This window comes from Schistocerca americana, chromosome 2 (assembly GCF_021461395.2).
Source record: "Schistocerca americana isolate TAMUIC-IGC-003095 chromosome 2, iqSchAmer2.1, whole genome shotgun sequence".
Taxonomy (NCBI): domain Eukaryota; kingdom Metazoa; phylum Arthropoda; class Insecta; order Orthoptera; family Acrididae; genus Schistocerca; species Schistocerca americana.
Genome location: NC_060120.1, coordinates 572,531,342 through 572,549,120, shown reverse-complemented (window position 1 = coordinate 572,549,120; position 17,779 = coordinate 572,531,342). Strand labels below are relative to the sequence as shown.

At 38.0% G+C, this 17,779-nt stretch overlaps 1 protein-coding gene across 1 annotated transcript in view; it reads right to left on the bottom strand.

Moving 5' to 3' along the window:
* Positions 1-14,792, bottom strand: part of LOC124591556 (serine-protein kinase ATM-like) — a 456,741-nt gene extending 441,949 nt beyond the window's left edge. The window contains exon 1 of the mRNA XM_047131742.1: positions 14,714-14,792. The gene's annotated coding sequence lies outside the window, so the exon portion shown is untranslated. The remainder of the gene's footprint in view (positions 1-14,713) is intronic.
* Positions 14,793-17,779: the final 2,987 nt, after the last annotated feature.

Genomic DNA, 17,779 nt, shown 5'->3' with positions numbered 1-17,779 from the left:
TAGAAAATAAAAAATATATGTTTCAGCATTTTTGGAAATTCAGTCACTACGAGGATAAAATGTGAGTGAAGGCTTTTAAATATAAATAATTACTGCCATAATCCGTATTACTTCAAGTAGGGGGGTTACCTTCGTAGTCTTGGACGTTATTGAATTTAGCATATGTTACAATTCAGGAGTAAGTAACAAACACTTTTTCTCCCCCCCCCCCCCCCCCCTTTCCAAGAAAATTCCTGTCCCAAGATACAGGCCTCCAAAGGTGATACTGTGAACACCATTTTGAAAATGGCAATTTTGGAAAATAATTTTAAATGCTGTATCTCTGTAACAGTTCTATTTTTTTTTATTTTTTTTTTTTTACTTGAAACGTAATTGCTTTATGATTACAGCGGTATCCTCCATTTGGACATATCTGTCAAAGTTCTTTTATTGTCGCCTTTTGATATTTTTTTTTTTTTTCCAAAAATGGCAATCCAGTAAAGTAAGAATTTTTTCTGGTGATTAGTACCATGTAGTACTATATTCTCTGTAAAGGAGAGCTTCCACTTTTAAGTTGGACAGGTTTTATTTTAAAAAATCATTTTTTTTAACTTCCAAGGGTAATGTATGTCTTCACTGAAGTTGTTCCTTACTAATTTCTTTGTTACAATGTTTATTTTTATTGTCTTTATTGCAGTTATTTCTTATCACTTTCTTTGTAGCTGATATTTCTTACGCTTTGTTGTAGTTTCTTGTCAGTTTCTTTGTCGTGGTTGTTCATTGAAGGTTTCTGTACTGTAGTCGTTCAGTGCTAATTTGTTTACTGAAGAGGCTTCTAAGAAATCTGAGACCATCCAGTAAGTTCTGCATTTTCGTGAGGAATTTGCCAGTTGACACAGTTGCAGTGTGTTTTGTGAAAAGGACTGTTTGAAATGTTTTGTGACTGGGGCCACAGGAGAGTGAAGTGTGCTGACTATTTGCATATGCATAAAAGAGTGATATATAAGACAAGCAAAAAAACAGACTTTGTACACGCTGGGAATAAGTGTTCTCATTTGAAGACCCTGTTTCAAAGTGAAGATGTTTCAGTGACGACTATGTGTGTTTCACATGTTTTGACAGAATAACAACAATGATAGTATCTGAACAAGGTGAAGCCTCCCATGGTGCAGATTTTGCATCAATAGAGGAAGAATTAAATACAGTGAATCAGTCAACTACAGAGGTTGGTGTTAGTCCTGTTAAGAAACCGTGGTCAGTGAAGTCAAACCATTAGCTCTACGCATCAAGAAAGTGCAGAGAAATTACTAAAGCTATGGATGAATACACTGCAGCAAAACTGACCACATTCTTCAAAGCAGAAATTCCATCTTCAGATGAAAATGAACCAAAGCACTCTTGCACCCCTTGCCAGGAATTTTTCACAACTATCAATTCAGCTGTTGAATACTGTGCATCTTACAGTGAAAAGGTGCAAGTTTTAACTATTATTCCAGAGACACTTTCAAAGAAAAGAATTTTGAACCACATTCCATCAGTATCAAATTACATGGTAGACAAGTCAAGAAATGTGAGGTCTGTAAATGGAGTCTTTGGAAGACCAGACTCCTATTATGGTCATCCTGAAGAAGCAGCTCAAGTTCAAATAGTGCAGTCATTTTATCTGGAAGATGAATGGGACTGTTCTCACTAGAGTGTCAATAAAAGAGACACTATAACGGTAACAGTTGAAGGCCAAAAAGTTGTGAAAGTGAAAGAGGTACGTGACTTCCAGTATTAAAGAAACTTTTGCAATTTATAAGACCAACTACACAACTTCATATATTGGATAATCAAAACTTTATGCACTACGACCTACGTAGGTAGCTCCACACTCACCTAGAGATGTCTGTTTATGTGTGTACTGTGCGGATTTTGAACTTGGTAAATGGTCAGTGAAAGCAGTAACACACCAGCATGTGAAGAAATTGCAACAACAACAACACACTGCAGAAGTGAAAGGGTGTGTAAAGGCTGAAGAACTATGTTTAGTGCTTCACTGTGACTTTCCTGAGAACAGATGTGTAATTCTCCATCAAGAAGTACAAAGGTATTATTGAAGTAATGACCAGGTTTCAATTTTTACAGGCGTGACATATTTTCAAAACAAGACCACAAGCGTTGCAGTTATAAGTGATGACTCAGGACATGACTCAAGCACATGCTTTGCTAGCAATGCACAAAATTCTTCAACTGCAAACAGGGGCAGAGAAGATCGTCATTATTTCTGATGGTGCACCTAATCATTTTAAAAATCATTAACAGCTATTTGAATTGAGTTAAGTCGCTTGTGCCAACTGACAGGGTATACAGTGCTACTGGTCATGGGAAGGGGGCTTGTGATGGTGTAGGAAGCCTGCTGAAGCACCATGCTACAAAACATAATCTTTCCAGACCAAATACAGCTAAATACAGCTGCAATTCAGAATGCTGAGGATTTTACGAGAGTCGTGAAATCTTACACATCCACAGCCCTCATTCTTTTGTCCAAAGAGGAAATTGAAGAATTCCGTGAGCAGAAAAAAGAAGAATGGTCCAAACAAACTACTCCTGTGAAAGGAATTCAAAAGACACATTCTTGGGCTCAAAGTGATGGGCAAACTCATATTGCACGCACTTTAAAGAGCAAGAAAGAAGAAATTTCGTTTGTTCGGACAACACCTCAGAAACAGCAGGATAATATTCAGATTCACAACCTGAGAAAGGGGATGTTTGTGGTGTGTGTGTAGGACTGTGACTGGTGGATTGCAGCGATTATAGACACCAGTTACAAGTTAAATGAAAATGTGGTGCACTTTATGCTATCACATGGACCAGCTCCTGGATATAGGTTTTCAGCTGAACGACAGTAACAACACCATCAGTACTTACTTCCTGTTAACAATGTTTTGAAGACTATAAGTGCTCCAGTTCCTATTGGTTCAACAGGAAGGCCTCAACCTATACCAAACGACAATACTGAAGCAGTGGAACACATTTGTAGTTCATTGACTGGCTAATTTAAGTACAAGACAGAGTGCATGGAAGTTGTATAAATTGAAACCTTTAAATCTTTGGACCTTTCACATACATATTGGACCCATTTAAAATGCTTGAAAAATGAGTCTCTTACTCATCTTTCAAAACTAAAATCATGTTAAACAAGGCTATGTTTTGATTTTTATGAGCCTGTTATGTGACAATGTAGTAATAAAACAGGTTTTATTGATGGCAAACATTTCAATTGTTTATAAAACCTGTTCAACCTAGAAGTGGGAGGCCTCCTTTTCAGGGAATGTAGAACTATATGGCAACAAGCAACAGAAAAAAAAAAAATCAAAATTTTATGGATTGGGTTTTTGAAAATAAAAATCCATAAATTACAAAAAAAGTTCAGAATGTTATGGTAAAAGAACTTTGACAGATAGATCCAAATGGAGAATTTCTTTGTAATCATAAAGCAATTATCTTCCAAGTAAAGAAAACCCCAACTAAATATCTGCAACTGTTCTAGACAAACAGCATTTTAAAAAAATTTCCAAAATTCGCATCTTCAAAATGGTATGCACAGTGTCATCTTTGGAGGGCTGTATCTCAGAGCAGAAATTTTTTTGGAGGGGAAAAAAAAAAAAAAACTTTTTCCTTAGTCCTTCATTTTAACATATATGCTAAATTCAATAACATCCGAGACTATGAAGGTAAGATTTTTTCCTAGCCCGCCTGAATTGATATGGATTATGCCTTATGCCTACTAAAGGATTTTTAAGGCTGTATATATTGCAATTGGTATTTGACTTCTTGGTTTAAAAAAAAAAAGTGTTTCATTGTCTCTGTAAATTCAACCCCTAAGGTAGTGCAATAGGAAATGAAAATTTTTAAGAAAATCTTTCATTACATTAAAACCAATTAAAGCTAAATTTATGAAAATTGGTATTTTACTTCTCGGTTAGATGATGATGTTGTTGTTGTTGTTGTTGTTGTTGTGGTCTTCAGTCCTGTGACTGGTTTGATGCAGCTCTCCATGCTATTCTATCCTGTGCAAGCTGCATCATCTCCCAGTACCTACTGCAACCTACATCCTTTTGAATCTGCTTAGTGTATTCATCTCTTGGTCCCCCTCTACGATTTTTACCCTCCACACTGCCCTCCGATACTACATTGGTGATCCCTTGATGCCTCAGAACATGTCCTACCAACCGATCCCTTCTTCTTGTCAAGTTGTGCCACAAACTTCTCTTCTCCCCAATCCTATTCAATACTTCCTCATTAGTTATGTGGTCTATCCATCTAATCTTCAGCATTCTTCTGTAGCACCACATTTCAAAAGCTTCTATTCCCTTCTTGTCCAAACTATTTATTGTCCATGTTTCACTTGCATACATGGCCACACTCCATACAAATACTTTCAGAAATGACTTCCTGACATTTAAATCTATATTCGATGTTAACAAATTTCTCTTCTTCAGAAACACTTTCCTTGCCATTGCCAGTCTACATTTTATATCCTCTCTACTTCGGCCATCATCAGTTATTTTTCTCCCCAAATAGCAAAACTCCTTTACTACTTTAAGTGTCTCATTTTCTAATCTAATTCCCTCAGCATTACCAGACTTAATTCGACTACATTCCATTATCCTCGATTTGCTTCTGTTGATGTTCATCTTATATCCTCCTTTCAAGACACTGTCCATTCCGTTCAACTGCTCTTCCAAGTCCTTTGCTGTCTCTGACAGAATTACAATGTCATTGGCAAACCTCAAAGTTTTTATTACTTCTCCTTGGATTTTAATACCAATTCCGAATTTTTCTTTTCCTTCCTTCACTGCTTGCTCAATATAAAGGTTGAATAACATCAGGGATAGGCTACAACCGTGTCTCATTCCCTTCCCAACCACTGCTTCCCTTTCATGTCCTTCGACTATTATAATTGCCATCTGGTTTCTATACAAATTGTAAATAGCCCTTCGCACCCTGTATTTTACCCCTGCCACCTTCAGAATTTGAAAGACAGTATTCCACTCAACAGAGTCAAACGCTTTCTCTAAGTCTATAAATGCTAGAAACGTAGGTTTGCCTTTTCTAAATCTAGCTTCTAAGATAAGTCGTAGGGTCAGTATTGCCTCACGTGTTCCAATATTTCTACGGAATCCAAACTGATCTTCCCCGAGGTCGGCTTCTACTAGTTTTTCCATTCGTCTGTACACAATTCGCTTTAGTATTTTGCAAATGTGACTTATTAAACTGATTGTTCGGTAATTTTCACATCTGTCAACACCTGCTTTCTTTGGGATTGGAATTATTATATTCTTCTTGAAGTCTGAGGGTATTTCACCTGTCTCATACATCTTGCTCACCAGATGGTAGAGTTTCGTCAGGAATGGCTCTCCCAAGACAGTCAGTAGTTCTAATGGAATGTTGTCTACTCCCGGGGTCTTGTTTCGACTCAGATCTTTCAGTGCTCTGTCAAACTCTTCACGCAGTATCATATCTCCCATTTCATCTTTACCCTCTTCCATTTCCATAATATTGTCCTCAAGTACATCGCCCTTGTATAGACCCTCTATATACTCCTTCCACCTTTCTGCTTTCCCTTCTTTGCTTAGACCTGGGTTTCCATTTGGGCTCTTGATATTCATACAAGTGGTTCTCTTCTCTCCAAAGGTCTCTTTTAATTTTCCTGTAGGCAGTATCTATCTTACCCCTAGTGAGATAAGCCTCTACATTCTTACATTTGTCCTCTAGCCATCCCTGCTTAGCCATTTTGCACTTCCTGTCAATCTCAAGGTGTCAATTTGTGAACAACATAAAAATTCAAGTAAACAAAAACAAAAAAGATCTCTGCAGCTCCATGCCTCATCCTCCAAATATATTCACACTTTCCTACCAATCTGCAAACGACTCACTCAACCACCATTAACCCTGTGCATGCTGCATGTCAGTGAGTCCTATATGTTGAAGTGTATCTAAGACATCAATTTGTGAACTTTAATATGGGCTCTGCCCACTCTTCACCTTTACAACAGCTTGAACTCTGCTACTGACACTTTCAGTGAAGTGCCTTAGTACCTGTGGAGGAATGGTAGCTCATTCTCCCTTAATAGATGAAACCAGACAATGTTGGATGCTGGAGTTTGGAGCAAATTCAATGTTCCCGCTTACCCCAGAGATGTTCCAATCGGTTCAGGTCAGGACTGAGCAGACTAGCCCATTTCAGGAATGTTACCATTTACAAACCATTGTGTCACATTTGCTATTTTAGGACAGTGTGCATTGTCATGATAGTACAATCTTTGTCTCTGAACCATATCTCTACTGTAGGCAGTACATAATCCTGTAAAATGTGTTCATATCCTTCCACATTTTGTGTTTTCTCAAGTACAATAAGAGAACTACACCTTAACCATGAGAAACACCCCCATACCATAACATCACCAACTACGTACTCCACTGTGGATGCTACACACAGCCGGCCGGAGTGGCCGAGCGGTTAAAGGCGCTACAGTCTGGAACCGCATGACCGCTACGGATGGAGGTTCGAATCCTGCCTCGGGCATGGATGTGTGTGATGTCCTTAGGTTAGTTAGGTTTAAGTAGTTCTAAGTTCTAGGGGACTTATGACCACAGCAGTTGAGTCCCATAGTGCTCAGAGCCATTTAAACCATTTTTTTGCTACACACAACGGCAAGTAACACAATGCAGGCATATGCCAAACCCAATCACTTCCATTGGATTGTCACACGTTATAGCACAATTCATCACTCCAAATGGCATGTTTCCAGTCATGCACTGTCCAGTGACATCGCTCTCTCAACCATCTCAAGCATTGCTCTCCCTACCCATCCTTTCTGCTATTTCTGCTTCCCTACTGATGACACAACAGCTCCAACCACCGTTACTGGTGGGTCCATCTCTTTCGATGTGGTGAATTGTGCATTACATAGGGGTTTGCAGATACTTTTGAACAGACAGTACGAGGAGGGTGGGGGACAGATAAATAAAAGCAGTAGAAACCTATTTATTGCCTACTATGGCAGTGTTTTCTAAAGATTTTCCTATATTCACACACTCAGATTCTAGCTAAAACCCATATTTGGAATGCTAGTACAATGGTGTCCAAGTGTGTTGAACAGAAAATACAATTATGAATCTTCAGTATTATGCTAAGGACAAGCCGCTTGTACGACTGCAGGTCACATTAATGACTGCAACACAGTAACAAAACTAATTAAAGAAGGGTGGAACATGGGCTATTCATACTACCTGTTCTGCATAGAGATATAAAAGACCATTGCTCAATATTCAGTTTCAGAAAAAGCGTTCCACAGAGTTGGCCGAGGATAAGCAAATTGATAATCTTAATATAGTACACATTAAACAACAAGAAGTTAAATTCCAATACTTTTATAAATCTGATCTCGTTAATTCTAATATTGCATTGCCAATTTCCCTCTTGCCCTACTCTGCTCTCTCTCATTGATTTGTTTCCCAAAGGTCACTTTAATTCACACTTCTTAAATGATACCGTTTCCTAATGTGTCACATTTGTCTGTGCCATGGTGTGAGTATACTATACTTACAATGGTAACTACCTATCTTTAACTCTTTTTTTCAGTTACCCACAGTTTTATCATTTGTCTGAGAACTGTTAGCAACCACTGTGTTGGAGTGCATCACGGCATCTGTACTGGGAATGTGCAGGAGAGTCTTGTGTCTAGAGTAGCAGTGACATTCTACAAATAGGACCTACATTAGGATTCAGTATAGCACAGTAGAATTGCTATGTTACAGAATATCATACATATTTACGTATTTCACTCAATGTCAGTAATATTCTAAAATGGCATTTACCTGTTTAACAACACTACATGATGAAGCCGAAGCATATCTGGTCATAACAACAAAGTTTAGGCTGATACTTTCACTCTCACCCTTTTCTCCCAACACCCCTCATCCCACCTTCAACCCTGGAAAGCGGTTGGAAAAAGTGTAACTTCTTTCTGATTAAATGCTTCAGTTCAACTGCTGTCCCTTCCATGTAGATACTCATATATGCCCTTCTTGTTTGCTATTTAACATTATTTCTTGTTATTTTAATTCTTTATTTTTGAGTATGGTTACTATAATTCTGGCTAACTCCAAGACTCCTACTTTATTATGCTACAACTTATTTTAGCTTTATCTAAAGTTATTAAGCAGTTGCCTCTCAGAAAAATTCACACAAAAATGGCCAATTATAACATCTTTAGCATGGATGGATACTACTCTGACTGCAGTGAATACTTAGCAATTGGATGCAAAAGAAGCCAATTAAACTTGAATGCTTCAGTTCAAGTTCTGCATTTACGAGACTAATAGTAAGCCTGAATTTGATGAGTCCCAATTACACTGATCAAAGGACAAAGGGGATCAGTCATCTGATCCTGATAGATCATGTCAGTTGTCAACATCTACATCCACTCTCTGAAAACCAGAGGTGCATGGCAGAGGGTACATACTACTGTACCAGTCATCAGGATTTCTTCCCATTCCATTCACGCATGGAGTATGGTAAGAATGATTGATAGAATGACTCTGTGGGTGCTGTAATTATTCTAATCTTGTCATCATGATCCCTACGTTAGCAATGCATAGAGGATTGTAATATATTCCTAGAGCTTCCTGAACCTTTGCTACCAGACTTTCTTGGGATTGTTTATGTCTATCTTCAAGTCTGCCACTTCGGTTTCTTCAGCATCACTGTAACACCCTCCCATGTGTCAAACAAATCTGTGACAATGTTTGTGGTCATTCTCTGTGATACTTTCAATATCTCATGTTAAACCAATTTGGTATGTCCCCCACACATTTGAGCAATATTCTAGAATGGGTTGCACAAGTGATTTGTAAGCTATTTCCTTCATAGACTGATTGCATTTCCCAAGTATTCAACCAATAAACCAAATCTACCACCTGCTTTACACACACAACAGACACTATGTGGTCGTTCCATTTCACATCCCTACAAAGTGTTACATTCAGGTATTTGTAAGAGTTAGTTGACTGGCTGTGACTTGTTGATATTATAGCCACAGGATACTATGTATTTCTCATTTTGTGAAGTGCACAATTTTACACTTCTGAATGTTTAAAACAAGTTGTCGAACTCTGCACCACTTTGAAATCTTATTGAGATCTGATTGAATGTTTATGCAGCTTTTTTCAGTTAGTACTTCATTATAGATAACTGCATCATCAGCAAAAGTCTGCGGTTACTATTAATATTGTCTGTGAGGTCATTAATATACAAAATGAACAGCAAGGGTCCCAATACACTTCCCTGTGGCACCCCTGAATTTACTTCTATATCTGACCACAACTCTTCATCCGAGATAACAAACTGTGTCCTCCCTATCAAAAAAGTCTTCAATCCATTCACAAATTTCTTTTGATACCCCATATGATCATACTTCTGGCAGAAAGAGTAGGTGTGGTACTGAGTCAAATGCTTTACAGAAATGCAACTGCCTTGATCCAGAGCTTTCAGTACGTCTTGTGAGAAAACAGATTTGGGTTTCACACGATCAATGTTTCCGGAACCCATGCTGGCTGGCATGGAGGAGGCCATTCTGGTCGAGGTATCTCATTGTGTTTCATCTCAGAATATGTTCTAAGATTCTACAACAAATCAGTGTCAAAGGTATTGAACAGTCGCTTTTGTGGACCACTTCCACTACCCTTCTTGAAGATGGTGTGATCTGTGGTTTTTCCAACTACTGGGCACAATTTTTTTGTTTGAAGGATATATGACAGATTACAGTTGGAAGAGGAGCTAACTCAGCAGCATATTCAGTATAAAATTTGACAGGGATTCTACTGGGCCCTACAGTTTTGTTCAATTTTAACGATTTCAGCTGTTTCTCAACACCACTGACACTAATACTGATTTCACTCATCTTTTTGGTGTTATACAGATTAAATTGGGGAAATATTCCCGAGTTTTGGTTTGTAATGGAATGTTTGACAACAGAGTTAAGCATAGCAGCTTTTGCTTTCCTATCCTCAATTTCAGTTCCTGTCTCATTTGCTAAGTCCTGGACATTAACAGCCTTTACACATGACCAAAATTTCATTTGGTTTTGTGAAAGATCACTTGACAGTATTTTGCTACAGTAGTCACTGAGGGCTTCATGCATTGCCATCTTGGCAGACAAACATGTTTCATTCAGCATCTATCTATCTATAGTTCTATGCTTTGTTTTACACTTATTATGCAGTAGTCTCTGTTCCTTTAGAAGTTCCTTTAAAGTGATTTTATACATACAGGGTCCCCTCCCATTGTGAACTGTTGTACCGGTACAGTCAACTATTCTTTTAAACTTGAGCCGTAGTTCCTCTACACGCTCCTACCCTATGCTGAAAGTTTCTAGTTCCTCACTTAAGATATAACAGTTTTTTTTTTTAAATCTAGTTTACTGAACATATATATCTTTCTGGTTGTTTTAGTTGCCATTTGTACTTTGGTTATCATTGTTGCCACAACCATGACACGATCACCGATACCAGTTTCATTGTGGACATCCTCAAAGATATCATGTCTATTTGCTGCCTTCAGACCCATAATTATTCCACCATGGGAGGGGTTCCAAACTATTTGTTCTACGTAGTTTTCAGCAAAGGCATTTAGTATTGCTCCACAAGAACTCTTACCCACCAATGACAAAACTGTAATTTTCACAATTGATTGCTGGATGATTAAGGTCTCCGCTCGTGATTACAGTATGATGGGGGAACTTACGTACAAGCAACCCGAGGTTTCCTCTGAAGCTTTCGTTTACATCAGGAGATGTATCAAGTGGGCAACAGAAGGCTCCAGTTACCATTTCATGCACATCCCTGATACTGAATGTTGTCCAAACAATCTCACATGCAACTTCAATTTCTATCTCAGTGGTTTTGAGTCTATTGCAACAAATACAGCACCTCCCTTTCCCACAAGTCTATCCCTTCAATATGCACTTATATTTTCTGCAAAAAATCTCACTGCTGCTGATTTCAGGTTTCAACCAGCTTTCTGAACCTTTCTGCGTCATACAGCTTAGAGTATAATCACCCAGAATAACAAAAAGAAGAGAAAAGACTATTCATTTCTCCTAGATCAGTCACCTAGAAACTGGAGAACTGCCAAGTATATGAGCTTCAGGAAATCATGCTCACTCTGATATAAATACAGCTAGTGCAATGAGTCAGTAATTTACGGTCTGTGGTACTGAAAGGACAAAAATGAGTGGTCACTGCATTGTTTAGGTCATAGCACACAGCAAAAGTTAAGTGCAACATTGGGCATTCACGGTGATAATACAATATCTTCAATGTATTGCACAGGTGCTCAAAATGTGCTCTCCATTTCATCTTGAATCAAATAGATACGATTAACAGAGTAAATACATCAGCTTAAGCCAGTAGCCTAAAAATACTGTTTCTGACAGTATATATTTTTAAAAATATCAAAGTGAATTAAGAGTTTAATTTATAAAATATTATACAGTTTGTCTGACATAACTATTTGGCTAGTTTATTTTCTTTAACAGTTATGCACTGTATAATGAGGACAATTTCAAAACAGTTATCTGAAACACTAAAGATTATAGTTACAGCTGTCGTCTACACAAAGGTAGGTTTGAACATCACAATGCTTTACTACACAAGAGTCCTACAGAATGTGTTATGTCTCCCTCTCACCTCCCAACTAACTTGTCAGCCATCAATAAATCATTTCCACAGGTGAAAAAGTGGTAAGTTGACACAAAGAAATCCCTGTACCAACTGCTGCGGATGAAACCCCCGACATTTAGGTTAGCATCCTGGCACTAACCCACTTGATCAAAGAGTCACTTCAAAGTATGATATATTTGTTGTGGTTTTCCCTTGATCACTCAAATCAGTCAACATTGCCAAGCACATAGCATAAAACTACTGGGTGCCCAGAAATCACCACAGAATGAGTTGCACACGAGTTCTTACATTCTCTTACCAGGCGGCAGTTACAGGAATATTATTGTAACCAGTATTCCATGAAGTCTGGTTGCCTAGCAAATTATTAGGCCCTATTGCAAACACTCAGCCTAATGACTCCAGAACTATGGATTCTACATATATCCTATTTTTCATTATTTTCGTGCTGCTTCACTTTAGCTTAATAAGATTTTTATGGGTAAGAGCCTTCTAGCAATTCCTCCAACCTAGATTAGCAAGCATACAAAATATAACTATCTTTCAAATGTAACTACTACTCAACTTAGCATAATTGAGATGAAATAACATCAAGATATTTAACTGAGTTCTTATCAGGCCATCCTTATTTCTGGTTTATTCCCATTTCAGTCAACTAAATTAGGCTTTTCTTTTCACACTAGCCATTTCAGGATTTCTTGTTCCTACATTGCTCCAAATCCATCCACCTCAACCCTGTAGTATGGCAGGCCCCCACCACTGAAACTTTTGGATGACAATTACCACAATTGCGTCCCTATATGTACACTTTTAATATCTGTTTCCATTTTGTCAAATATAAAGGTAATGTACTTTATTTTATATTGATAAAGTGGAAATGAACCTCTTGCTTGAGAATGCAACTACCATTATCGAATCCTTAACAGAGAGAATAATACCCAAAACATCCACTACAATTTTGACGACTCAAGTGTCCAAAAGACTGCTTATTTTGCATACTATTTATGGGTATTGTTTATTTACTGTTCACCTATTTAGTTTCAACTATGTAGAAACTGTTTTAAATACAGCAACACAATGGGATTTATTTTGGAATTAAATCAGTTATAATTCCTTTCCTTAAATACCAGTATGAAATTAAGACTTGTTTCAGTAATATAGCATAGCAAATTATTATTACTGATTATGATAACATGAAATCTTTCAGGTTTGGGAGTGCTCCAGTGACACAAACCAACTGCCATCAGCCGGATGGGACCACTACTTAATTTTTCTGAGATTAGTACAATCTGGTACTAAATACCAATGAAGTCAATAAATTGCTTTAATGATAAATTACTGATGGTCTGTAGCAATCTTTGACCAACAACATATATTACCAACATCACCACAAGCTGCTCAACAAAGGATGACAGCTGAGACCATTTCATGCTCTGAAACTGACACTATACAGGGTTTCATTAAGGCAAAGACACAAGAGTCTGAAGTAGTCCTTGTCAAGGATACACTGAGATGAGAAAGGCTTTCTTTGATGTGAGGGTCACAAGCACCTAGTCATATTGTGTGAACTGACAATAATGGTAACAATATTTTTAGTGTTAAGATTTTATTCTGTTTTTACACCAAGGACAAATATAGAGTACTGTAGCTAGTTAACTGGTAAGGCTATTCATAATTTTAACATTTTATTGAGAAAGCATGCTACTGTGTAACATTTCCATTGTATATAGTGAATTTGCTAAAAATACTGCTCAGCAGACTCTTAAATATAAGCAGAGTACAATAGATAAATGGTGAAATTTCTGTAGCCCTAATGAATTATATGACTAGACAACTCAGCACAAAATAACTACAACTGTAACTGAGTAACTGCTTTAAGACACTCAACATGTTCCACATCAATGAAAATAACATTACAAAATGTTTACATGTTGTATCACCATCACAAATTGTAGTTCATTTACAAAATTTGTGTACTACACTCTGATCCATACCAATAAATGAGAGAAGTTTGTTTTACAAATTTTAAAGCTTAACTGGATCTCACTATCAAAAACCTCTGAATTTATATTTGTAAGTCTGTCTTCACTACCAATGTAGCCATAATATTGAGCAGATTACCATTATGAGATAAAAAAAACCTGTTTTACAAGCAATAAACGGTTTCCAGCAGGTATAAAAACAGTACTCTTAAGAAGAATGTAACGAAAATATTTCGCAAATACTTGCTCTAGCTAAATTCGTTTCCTTCTACCTACAAAAATAATAAAGTTGTATTGCACATTGAGTTACTCGTGGTTATTATCAAACAAAGCTGTTCACATGATGATATACCATGGTATCTGTCATAGTGTTACAAACAACTGAACATAAAATGTCAGTGTTAACAGTGTAAAAAATATATTAATGTGATAAACTATTTTATGCATATTTTTACATGATCTACTTATTTTCAAATTATTTTTGTTTATAAAATGACAAATACGACCAAGGTACCTCAATCAGTAATCATAATTTGCAAAAAAAGATTAGATTCAGTTTTCGTTCCGCATACACAAAAATGAGATGATTCTCGTGGGTGTGGAACGCGTCGAAGTATACAATAAAACCATAGATGAAAACACAGATGAAAAAAGGGAACACCAATCAGTGAACTAAACTTCATTTTAACCATACGATTTGTTAGTGCCGAAAAGATATAGCACTCATTCACGTTACTCTAACAACACAATAACTTCGACGCATATAACAATTCCCGAGATGACTTTGACAATTCAAGTGTCTCGCTTTGACAGTTTTTTGTACGACGTATTTTCGTTCACGGGTGGGCAATGTAGCTCATTCGTGCATGAATAACTTAACAACTACGGTACAAAGAATTAACCGGGTTTACGTTTTGAATGGAATGGGTAAAACGTATCACTGTGGTTGCTACTCGTTAATAACACGTTTCGACGTTAATTCATTATGTACAAAACAAAATCAAGAGACTGCGTAAAACACTTACTGATACACAATTTGAGCTAAAAACACTGCAATACAGCTAAAAACGTCGCACGCAACCGACACTACCCACATTCTTCATTCATCAAACCGCCACTCACAAAGATACTAGCCCGAAGACGTCGCATGCGATGAGGGTAAGGACTGTCAAAACACATGCCACTCGCAGCAGCTAGGTATCGGGGCTTCTGATTGGCTAAAGTTACTGATGTCAAAAGCTGCTTTAATACGAAATATAGCGGTAATATTTAAAATGGATTTTGTACCGAGGTCTCTCAACTTTTCAAATACACGTGGCACATCTTAAACGGATCCACGAAATGTCTCTTTGCCACGAGGGAATTGCTTGTCGTACATCAGTGATCGATTTGATATGAACAGTCATGTTTTTTCGGTTCGTGATGAAGAAAACGTCTATTCCAGAATGAGTTGGATACCTCATATTCAAACCCTCGTCAGTACGTGTGAAAAAGCATTGAGCTTTATCAGATCAGTGTCAAAAGTATGGTGGGGGGCTCACCCCAACACTCTTCTCACCCTCTACCGCACGTTGATACGCTCCGGTATAGACTATGGATGCACGGTCTATTATACTGCTTCTAACAAGTACCTAGCACTACTGGATACACTGCAGTACAGAAACTTACGCATCTGTCTCGGAGCTACGCATTCTTCTCCCACCAACGCCCTTCTCCCGGAAGCATCAGAAAGACCTCTACATATTCAATGAACAATGATGTGTGATCGTTATATCTTACAGCGGATGGCAGATACTAAACATCCGCTGATAAAAAAGTGCGAAACGCTCTCTCAAATTAAGGATAACTGAAATGTTAGGAAACAGCAGTTTTATATCTACAAGCGTTACGAAGACTGGAAATATCTCCAAAAGAAAGTATTCGAAGTGAGGTTCTTCCAATGTTCCTATATGACTATTACAGCTCTTATCACAATATTCCTGTAACATACGTCGACTATTCCAGCAAAGGAAAAGGATATGGGCAGCTTTCACCTACATCGCACCTGGTAGAAAAATGGGCAAGCTATCTTAAACTGTATACAGATGGCTCAAAAATGGGGACGGAAAATCATACCAGACGTGCTTTCTTCTGTCCAGAATCTGCAGAAGAAAGGAAGTTTCAACTATCAGGTGATGCTTCCATAGTTCTTGCTGAGACTTTATAGAGGCAATCAAATATGCAAGATCTCTCAAAATCCCCAAAGCAGTAATAATCTCTGACTCTCAAAGCGTTCTAAAATCCATTAGTTACAGGAATTGGGACAAAAGAACTAGTAAATACACCCTCGACATACTGGATCAATACCACAAAGCTAAGAAGACTGGCCAAATTATAGAATTTGTATGAGTCAAATCACATTCGCCGGCCGCGGTGGCCAAGCGGTTCTAGGCGCTTCAGTCCGGAACCGCGCGACTGCTACGGTTGCAGGTTCGACTCCTGCTTCGGGCATGGACGTGTGTGATGCCTGTAGGTTAGTTAGGTTTAAGTAGTTCTAAGTTCTAGGGGACTGATGACCTCAGATGTTAAGTCCCATAGTGCTCAGAGCCATTTGAACCATTTTTTTTTGAAATCGCATTCCAGCATCCTATACAGTGACAAAGCAGATCAACTAGCTAGAGATGCGATTAACAGTGGAAGACCTATGGACATTAAACTCCCATACACAGAATCCCTCCTAAAAGTAAAACAACAAGCGATAATCTCATGGCAGGGAGAATGGAATGAAAGCCAACAAACAAGAGGTAAAAGCTATGCACACATACAGACATTCATGCCAAGACAGCCATGGTTTGCGAACTTCAAACATTCAAGGAAAATTATAACGTCCATTGTGAGAATGCGTCTGAATCATGGATCTTTCACTACCCACTTACAGAGAATCGGCGTATCGGAAACAACCCACTATCAATGTGAACAGGAAACAATTGGTGATGTAAATCACATCTTATTTCAGTGTAGACGCTATGAGAAAGGCGGAGTCGACTTTTTAAAGGAGCTCTTAAGACTTGATCACTGCCAGTCGCTTGCACGATCCCAATTCTCGGAGACACAACCAGGAGTACATACGATGCCATATCCCGGTTTCTAGCGGAAGAGGACAGAAAAATCTAAAATGAATTGAACTAAAGAACGTATATAAAAAATTAAGTTTTAGCAGTCAACTGTGTTTTGTAATCTGACTACAAAAATTTTGATCTGAAAACTTATGAATGTATGCCCTAAACAGTAAGTACGACGAAGAAAAAAAAAATGTTACCTTGTTATGAGTGTCAGAACATTTATTTGTGATGGCTATAAAGTTTGTATGCTAGAAGCCAATAAAAATAAAACGTCTGTGAAACAATTAACGTGTCTAGTTTGCAGATGAAAATTACAGTGGAAAACGCACTATAAACGGCGCCAGTGGCATGGCATTGCTATGGAGAACCACGAACGAATTTCTCAGATCAGACAGTGAAACATTCGAAACTTAAAAGGAAAATATTCCAGCTTTGTAAATCGGTCTTGCAGAAATTAATAGCCACATACAATGATCAGTTTTTATTCAGAAACTCGCTAAGAACGTAAAGCGAGACGAACAACAAATTAAACAAATGTAGGATTTGGGTATCTAACACGACGTTCATGATGTATAATGACTGTCAACGTTACCAATTCACATACACAATATTTATTTATTCACATTTTACGGACTGATACAACTTACATACTTCGTGTCTCAGAACGCACTGCCCAAGGTCCAGAGATACTGTTTTTGCAGCGATATTCTTGGGGACGGAAGTCCACAGAGTTTGTGTCCATACAGCCCCCCCCCCCCAAAAAGGCATGGAGTGCCGAAGTTATGTTGCGGTACTGGGTGCAGCGCTGGCTTGTAGTGTCCATGCGTAGCATTACATGAATGCAAATCTGTAGGTTTTTGTGCACAAATATAGTAGGTGGTGTGTGATGCAACGGTAGTGGGACTCTGATGCTGCATATCTGTTCTCTGACCTGTTGTATGAGGCCGGGAGGTCCTCATTGCCTTCATTCATTGTCCGTTGAACAAATTC